Below are 9,197 nucleotides of genomic sequence, written 5' to 3' on the forward strand. Positions count from 1 at the left end.
GGTCCCTCTTCGGAGACACCCAGCTCGAGCTGTAATTACCGCACGCGTGTCATTAAAATTTCATTATTTCATTTGCTTTGATTTGGCGCCAAACTTTTCTGCGGGAACCTAGGGTCGGGCCCTGTTATGGTGGCTGACAAGCCTCATTTCCATAACACCGAGCCCGGGGCCCGTCCCCGTGTCCGGGGGGTCCCGCCTCGCCCTCACCTCTCCTCTCCAGCGCAGCCCTCCTGTACTCCATGTATCTCCACTGCCACTCCATGCAGCTCTTCTCCAGGTAGTGCTTCAGCCTCTCAGGCTCATTCTCTGCCTCCCACTTCCTCTTGGTGATTAGCGCAGCAGCATACGCCATGACGAATGTCAGCGTGTCCTTGTCAAAGGCGATGAAATCCTTCCCGTCGTAGGCATCCCGCAGAAACCCCCAGATCCCACCGTCCTCCAGGAGCTCACAGCCGTACGTGCGCTGCACTGTGTGATACCATGAGACACAAGCAGGGAGACGGGGGCTCAGGGGCAGCCCCGGCCCCGCACAGGGGCTTGGACACGGCACCCAGCGCAGGGCTGGGGGCACCCCAGACCCGCAGCCCCCAGCGCTGACAGCGAGCAGCTGCCGCTGGGAGCCCCGGCCCGCGCTCACCCCCGCTCTGGTTGTAGCGCTTCTGCAGTGTGTCCAGCTCCACTCAGTAAGACTAATGATTGCCATATGCGTTCTGGGGCTGCCTGTCCCAGTGGTCCTGACCCTCCTGCTCCATCCAGGCCGCACCCGGCACCGCCCTCTGCGTCTCGCTGTCGTAGCCATCGATGAGCTCTCCGTCCACGTAGCCCACGGAGACGAAGGCGGGCAGCCCCGGGCTGGGCTCCGTCACGGCGGTGTGGAAGTAGCGCAGGGAGTGGGGGCCTGCGGGGACACGGGGGGTGGTGAGGGGCCAGGGGGGCACGTTGGGGGGCATCCGGGGGATCAAGATGTCCCGGGGGGAGAAGTCGGGGGGGTCGGGGGGGGCAGCACGTCCCGGGGGGCAGGTCAGGGGGGCAGCACGACACAGGGGGGGCACGTCGGGGGGGCAGCACATTCCGGGAGGGCAGGTCGGGGGGCTCCGGGGGGGCAGCACGTCCCGGGGGGAAGATCGGGGGGGCAGCACCTCCCGGGGGCGGTTGCAGGCCGGTCCGTGGGGCCGCTGACGGGGAGCCCGGCGCCGGGGGAGGGGCAGAGGGGGGCCCGGGGGCCCCGCCCGCACTCACCGCTCGCCACCGCCGCCGCCGCCGCCCAGCAGCAGCAGCCCCGGCCCCAGCGCCCGCCCCGCTACCGCCTCCTCGCTGCCAGCGCCCTCGCCCTCACCCGGCGCCGAAGCCCACGGCGGCCACGCCCCCGCGCCACCATTGGCTCCGCTGCGGCGCACCGCCATTGGCTGCCCCGCCCGCCAATAGCGGCTCTTGTCGGCTGAGGCGTCCCCAGGCGCTGGGCTGATCCCGGCGCGGCGGGTTGGGAGAAGCGACAGCGAGGGCGCTTGCGGAGGGCGCTGCGCAGCGCCGAGCCGCGGCTCCCGCTCCGCCTTGTCGCACGGCCATTGGCCCCGCCGGCGGCCGCCCGCCAATGGCGAGGCGCGGCAGCGGTGACGCCCCCGGGCGCCGGGCGGATCTCCGCGGAGCGCGTGGTGGGCGGGAGCGCGGAGGCGATGTGGGAGGCCGAGGCCGATGTGGGGACGGAGACGACGTGGGGATGGGGATGCCATGGGGATGGGGCCACTGGGGGGATGGGACGCCGTGGGGCTGGAGACGATGTGGGGATGGGGACACCGTGGGGCTGGAGATGGAGTTGGCTCTGTCACAGGGACAGGGGGACACTGTGGGGATGGGGATGATGGGGGGATGGGGACGATGTGGGGACGGGGACGCCATGGAGATGGGGACGATGTGGGGACGGGGACACCATTGGGATGGGGATGGAGTTGGCTCTGTCACAGGGGGGGACGCGGAGCCAGCAGTGGGAGCTCAGGGAGTGGCGCCCATCGAAGGCCGAGTGCTGGTAGGTGGTCCCCGGCCCACCCCGGCACCCATAGGTCTACTGGAAGATGTGGAAACCTGCCCAAGGTGGCACCCATGGGTGAGGAGCTGCCCAGGGCCCCAGGCGTCTAGCCCCGTTGCACCCCTGGAGCCAGGCATCCAATCCCATCAGCACCCACACCCATCCATGTGTTGTCCGAAAAGCGGATTCGTTGCCCGGTGTGCAATAAGCCAATAATTACACACTCAGGAGAGACATTTGTTTATTTATTTCAGAGTTGCGCAAGCCTGGGTGCTCGGTGGTTTCCCACAAATCGAGCACACACACCCCAACTTTTCAAGTAGCATTTATACAAACAAATTGCCAGATTTGCGACTTTCCCTTTTACACTGATTGGTTAGTGATTTCTTCATTCCCTGGGTCCCACCCCTGCTTCTCAAGGTCCTGATCAATTAACACTGCCCCAGCTAGGTCAGTAGATGTTATCTCCCAAGGTCCTGAGGAAGAGGACATAATCCAGACCCCTTAATTAACACAGTTTCAACAGTGAGAGGAGGCTTTGCTTCCCAAGGTCCTGGCGCCCAAACAGGCCTTATTTCACAGCCTTGACATCCTCCCTTTCGGAGAGTGGGGCACAGGAATGCAGACTGCTTGTAACTCCCTTATCTTTCCAGCCTGCACCAGCTCTGGGGCCCTTTCTTACCGAACTAGGAGCGTGGCCTAAGGCTTCAGCAAATTTAGCTACTCATGCTAAGCAAGTGTGTGGCTACTCATGCTAAGCAAATTCTGTCTAAGATAGAAGTTATCCAAATCTACCTACTTCAAACATTCTTTCTGAGCTTCTCAGGGTTGTCTTGTAACAATTGCACCCATGTTATCACCCATGGGCCCAGGTGGCCACCCATCAGCACCTGTGACCACCCATGGACCCAGGTGTCCAGCCCCATTGCACCCGTGTTATCACACATGGGCCCAGGTGGTGGCCCCATCAGCACCCACCACCACCCATGGACCCAGGTGTCGACCCCCTTTGCACCCATGGACTCAGGCGTGAGGTCACATCACCACCCCTGAACCCAGGCCCCCCACCCCATTGCACCCATGGTCCCAGCCCCCTGGCCCATTGCACCTGTGTCCCCAGCCCCCCACCCCATTGCACCCACGTCCCCAGGCCCCTGCCCCTGCCCCATTACGCCCATATCCGGAGCTTCCCCGACTCATTGCACCCATATCCCCAGCCCCCTGCCCCTTTGCGCCCATGTCCCCAGGCCCCTGCCAATTGCAACCACCTCCCCAGGCCCCCTGCCCCATTGCACCCACATCCCCAGGCCCCCGCCCTATTGCACCCATATCCCAGGCCCCCACCCCATTGCACCCATATCCCCAGCCCCCTGGCCCACGCAGATGGGGCCACACTGCAGCAAGCCCAGCGCAGGCCCCCAAGCTGCCTGGCAGCTGCAGCACAGCACACAGGAGCAGAGACCAAGGGTGCTGGCTTGGTGCAGCCGGCAGAAGAGAAGGCGTAGGGGGATCTCACTGCTGCCTGCAAGTGCCTAACGGGAGCGTGCAGAGAGCATGGAGCCAGAGACGTCCTGAGGGGCCTGGGGACAGGTTGAGGGCAACGGCACGGCTTGTGGCAGGGAAAAGTCCCCTCAGAGACTGCAAATGGCCTTGGAAGCCGAATGGTGGTGCAACACTGGAGCAGGGTGCCAGGGCCGTGCGGGAATCCATCGCCAGAGACAGTCAGAGCTCAACCCTGACAGGCCCTGCGAAACCTCCTCTGCTTGCCTCCACTTGCAGCAGGAGGTTGCAGCAGACACCTCCGGAAGACCCTTCCCACCCCAGCTGCTCTCTCACTCTGCGACTGCTTGTAGGGCTTTCTCTGCAGCCCTGACTGCCTTCCTTGGCAGCGCCTGCACTAGTCTTTCTCCTGACAGTTCCCTGACACCAAGTAACACAGCGGGAACAGCTGCCGAGGGTTTATTTGGAGCAGCACATGGGCTGTGGGACACGACGCAGTAGCATTGCTGTAGCAGCCAGGAGAGAGCCTCCGTCGCTCTGCCTCTTTGCTCTGCGCCATCTCCCATCTCGGGCCACCTGTCTGGCAGCTGCATCCTCGCGCTGTTCCTCTCACTGCCCTGAGTCACAGCGGCAGCTAAAAGCTCTGCGCAGAGCCCGAAGCGCTGCCCTGAGCCGCAATGGCCATCGCCTGGAAGGCGCAGCATGCGGGAGGGCGGTGATGCCTGTGGAGGAAGGAGAGCCGTGGGCGAGGGGCTGGGCAAGTGCAGGGCAAGCCTGAGGGTCTCTGGCTGCGGGGGAGGCCTCCGCCTTTGTTCCTGTGCTGGCTGATGGGGCCAGAGGCACACTGTCCCCCGCATCCTGGCAGCCTCCCGCCAGAGCAGATGCCGCTGCCTCGGCTCCTCGGGGCACTGCTGGGGCCAGAGGCGTGCTCTGCAGGTCACCAGCTGCCTCCCTGGCAGCATCTCTGCCCTTCACAACGGGTGAGCAGGGCACCTCCTCAGGACACGGCTGTGGGTCTGCCAAGAGGCTCCTGAGGCTCGGTCTGACCCAGCTCATGACCAAGGCCATGTTTTCCTCCAGCTCCTCCCATTCCAAAGGCTCTTCATCAACATCCTCTTCCTCATCGCTCCACTCCACGCCAGCATCCTCTGGCACTTCCCAGACTCTCTTCCCAGCTCCCAGCTCCCGCGCCCTCCCGCAGGGCCGGAGGGAAGACGATGACTTGTGCTCCTCTTTGGGCTCACAGGCAACCTGCATGGGGAGAGCAGGAACACAGCCCTGTGTGATATCAGCTGGCCATGCTCAGCATCCTGGTGCCCTGGGATATAGGAGGGGGCAAAGGGTTTGGGGTGGGGGGATGCTGTGAGTGGCCGCGAGCCCCAAGGGGAGGCACATGCAGCTGGCTGGGCAATGGCACAAGGCTTGTCTTGGGGCCGTAGCAGCAGGGCTGGGCCGGGGGCCACGACGGGCAGCGGGGGATGGAGGTGGCCGGGTACGTGGCACAAGGGGGCTGGCTCGCTGGCTGTGGGAGGCGGCTGCTGCTGGGGCTGCCCCTGCCCTCCTTGCTCAGCATCCATGCCCCAGGGCTGGATGCTGTGCAGGCCGGGGAGGGCACGTCAGCCCTGGGCCTCTGGCACTTGGAAACACAGAGCACCAGGCATCTTCCCCAGGACAGAGAGTGCAGAGCGCAAAGGGCTGGGGGGACAGCTTCTCACCACGGCCGCGGGGGACCCATGCAATGGGGCAGCTCTTCTCACCCACCCTGCACACCCCAGACGCTGCTCACACCGCACCTCCCTTTGGTGGTGGGTGCCGACGCCATGCTCCTTGCTCACCTGGTGAGGAAGGCCTGCGGCCAGGGCAGAGCCTTCTGCTGCGCTTTCTTCGGGCAATGGTGGTTGGAGAGGCAGGCTGTTGCTCTCCCCACAAGGGCCTCCGCACAACTGGGAGGCCTTTGGCGCAGCCTCTGCGGGAAGCGATGGAGGCAGAGGAGCATTTTCCCCTGCATCCTCAGGGCCTCTGGCTGCAGGGGAGGCCTCTGCCTTTGCTCCTGTGCTGGCCAGTGGAGCCAGAGGCACACTGTCCCCCGCGTCCTGGCAGCCTCCTGCCAAAGGAGATGCCGCTGCCACGGCTCCTCGGGGCACTGCTGGGGCCAGAGGCGTGCTCTGCAGGTCACCAGCTGCCTCCCTGGCAGCATCTCTGCCCTTCACAACGGGTGAGCAGGGCACCTCCTCAGGACACGGCTGTGGGTCTGCCAAGAGGCTCCTGAGGCTCGGTCTGACCCAGCTCATGACCAAGGCTGTGTTTTTCTCCAGCTCCTCCCATTCCAAAGGTTCTTCTTCAACGTCCTCTTCCTCATCGCTCCACTCCACGCCAGCATCCTCTGGTGCTCCCCGGACTCTCTTCCCAGCTCCCATCTTGCGCTCCCTCCTGGGCGCATGGGCGTACAGCCGCTCCAGCACCTCCCACTTGGACCTCGCATCCTTCAGGAGCTCCACTCGCGTCACCTCCGGTTGCCACAGGTTATAGAAGGAGTTTCTGGCACAGAGCTGAAGCCAGAGAGGGAGATTTGTGAAGGCAGCTGCTTTTCCCACCAGCAATGCCCCCCGTGGCCCTGCCAGCACTGCCACCATCACACTGTTGCAGCAGGGCGCAGCGGCTGGCCCCAGCACACGGAGGGTCACCATCTGCCCTGGCCCACCCTTTGCACTCACCTCCTTGGGGCGAACATTGAGGCATCCCGATGCTGTCAGGGAGAAACGTTTCCCCTTGCCCTCCTCTTCCTCGACCTCCCTCTCCTTTGGCCTCGGCTCCTTCCTCTCCAGAAAGGCTTCTCGCAGCTGAGCCAAGCTCTGCCCGGTGCGCGCCACGCAGCTCCTGTCGAGCTCCTCCAGCGTCTCTGTTTTGATTGAGAGCACGGCGAGATACTGCGAGGGGTTGTCGGGGTGTATGCGCAGTGGCGTGCCTTGAAGGCGACAGATGATGCCCAGAGGCTGCTGTTTGGGCCTCTGCACTGCAAGTTGCCATCCTAGTGTGACCAGTCCATGGCCCCTGCCCGGGGAAGCTGGTGCACCGGCCCCCATGACCTTCCTTTTGCCCCCACGCCTGTTGCAATCTGGCCCTTGCAGAGCTGTGGCAGCTGTGTTTTTGCCACGCTCCCTGCTCTCCTTCTGCAATGCGCTTGCCAGGCCTGCTAGAGCAATGGTGTATGCCAAGGTCCTTTGTGGCCCGGCTGCCCTGAGCTCCCGGCCATGTCCCGCACTCACATCATCAGGACGGCTCAAGGCTGCAGACGCGAGCGCCAGCAGTGCGTGCATCAGAGGTGCGGCAGGCAGTGCGGGGCTGTGTGCAGCAGGTCTCTGGTCCTCAGCCCTCATTTCCATGCACACATCTGCAAGGATGTTCTCAACAGCTTGCAGCATCCTTGCTTTTCCCAGCGCGGAAGACCCAGGCCTGGCCTCAGGCAAATAGGAGACAGGAGCTTGAATTGCTCGGGGGAGAGCGCCAGCTTCCTGCTTAGCTTTTGGAGAGGCAGGCACTCTCCTTGCCACATCCTCCAGAGCCTCAGCAGTGGCCGTGCATCTCAAAGAAGATCTGCAGGATTTTTCTGGAGGTCGACATGCGGATGCCGCTCTTTGACCTGTAGAGGCCTCCAGGCCTCCACGTGCCTGCCTAGCTGCCTTGGTTGCGTGAGGCGCTAAGCCGGGCCGATGCGGTGTCTCTGCTCTTGCACAAGGCCTGCTGTGCAGTGTCTCCCGGCGCCCCGGAGGAGCCTTCTTCACAAGGCTGCTGGAGGCATGAAGAGCTTGCACCGAGTCGAGAACCTCCCTCACAGTGTCCTCCGCCATCTGCAATCAAAGCCCATGAGGAAGGCCAAGTTACTGCTGCCCTTTACCCCTCCCCCCCAGCCTTCCCACATGCACACTCCCTGTGGCCCCTGAAACCCTCCACAACAGCAGCACTCTCCCACGCAGCTGGCTCCCAAAGGCTGCGTGGGGAGAAGGCTGGTCACCACTGGGCAAGAGATGGGCAAAGGCAGCTCCCTCGGAAACCTCGAGCCATGTCCTTGCCGACTGCCATGCAGAGCAGGCGCTCCTCCTGCTCCCTCCCACCACTTCCCGCCTGCTGCTTGGCAGCTATGCACAGTCAGGCAGAGGCTTTGCCACCATCGCTGCTCAGCTCGCTACCTTCGCGATGACGTCTTCAGGGTCTTGCCAGCTCTGTGGGCCGGGCAGCAACGGCCGCCTGTCCCTTTGCTGCGATGAAGTCGGGGTCGGGATGCGTTGCGTCACTGCATGCGGCTCCCGCTGGCCCCCCTGCAGGGAGAAGGAAGCACATGATGGAGGCGGTTGCGTTCGTACAAGCGGCCCCTCAGGCACAGGAAAGCCCGGCCCCATGGCAAAGGGAAGCTCATGGCCTAGCACGACCCAGCTGTGCTAAGCCTGGAGATGCTCTCTGACCCTCAGCACAGCTCACAGGCTCCATTTGGGCCTTGCAGCACCCCAGTCGGTGTGCTTTGTGCACCAGAAAATCCCCAGCACCAGCAAGAAATACCCCCTGGCCAGAGAAGATCAGGCCTGGCTCGCTTGCCCCACCTCCTCTTCCCCACCGTCCTCATGCTTTCCGTGCGGCTCCCAGCCCTGCTGCCTGCCTCTCCCTCCAGCCCCACCGCTCACCTTGCTTCTGCGCTTCGGCCTCACAGAAAGCCCATCCACGGGCTGGGAGCCGGCATTCGCCTGCCGCCCCTTGTCCATCAGCAGGAGCTTCTCCTGCGCACCTGCCACTCTGGCACTCAAGAGAGCTGCTCCCTCCTCAGCGAGCTGCTCTCCTCAGAGGGCACAGCCAGGGGCTCTGCTCCCAGCATGGACTCGGTCACCACGGGCACCGCCCCATCACAATGGCCTTGGGGGCATGATGCCACCCCCATCACAAAGCCCTGCACGTTGCCATGGGGACCCCCGTGACCACCTCCTGCTGGCCACCAGGGGCACCCGCATCACAAGGCCTTGCTGGTGACCGTGCTAGCACCGACATCACAAGGCCTTGCTGCTCACCGGGGGCACCTCCAGCACCAGGGCTTTGCCTCCCAGCCTCTGGTGCCAGCTTCTGAGCCCAGCTCCGAGCTGCCATCTGTGCCGCAGCAGGAATTTTCCTCTCCCCACCTCTCTGCCTCCTACACCGTGCAGATGCTGCCCTTCTTCAGGCCCTCTAGAGCACACAGCCAGCCACTGCAAGACCACTCCTCTTGCTCGGGCCACTAAGCCTCACCCATATGCCTCACCGTCCAGCCCTAGGCAGAGCGTCCTGCATTCCCGCTGCTTTCTCACAGAAAGGCCAACTGCCCCTCCGCACCTTCCCAGACGGGCCTTCCCAAAGAGGCTGCAGCCATCCACCGCAGCGCTCCAGGCATGCCACGCTGCAGGCCCGCAGCTGCACACAGACTGCAAAGTGCTCCTGTCTGGTCCCCAGGCTGCAGGCATTAGCGGACGGACCCCTGAGACAGGTGCCCGCCTCTGCAGATTTCCCACAAAAGCTGTCAGAGATTCATTTCTCCAGACTGTTGCTCTCTAAGCACTTCCCTATTGGCGTGCACGCACTGCGCTGGGCCCCTCCAGGCTTTCTTTGCTCCACATCACCCTGCACCTTTGCCTTGCCCTCCCACACCATCGCTTCC

This window comes from Dromaius novaehollandiae, unplaced genomic scaffold (assembly GCF_036370855.1).
Source record: "Dromaius novaehollandiae isolate bDroNov1 unplaced genomic scaffold, bDroNov1.hap1 HAP1_SCAFFOLD_33, whole genome shotgun sequence".
NCBI classification, from domain to species: Eukaryota; Metazoa; Chordata; class Aves; order Casuariiformes; family Dromaiidae; genus Dromaius; species Dromaius novaehollandiae.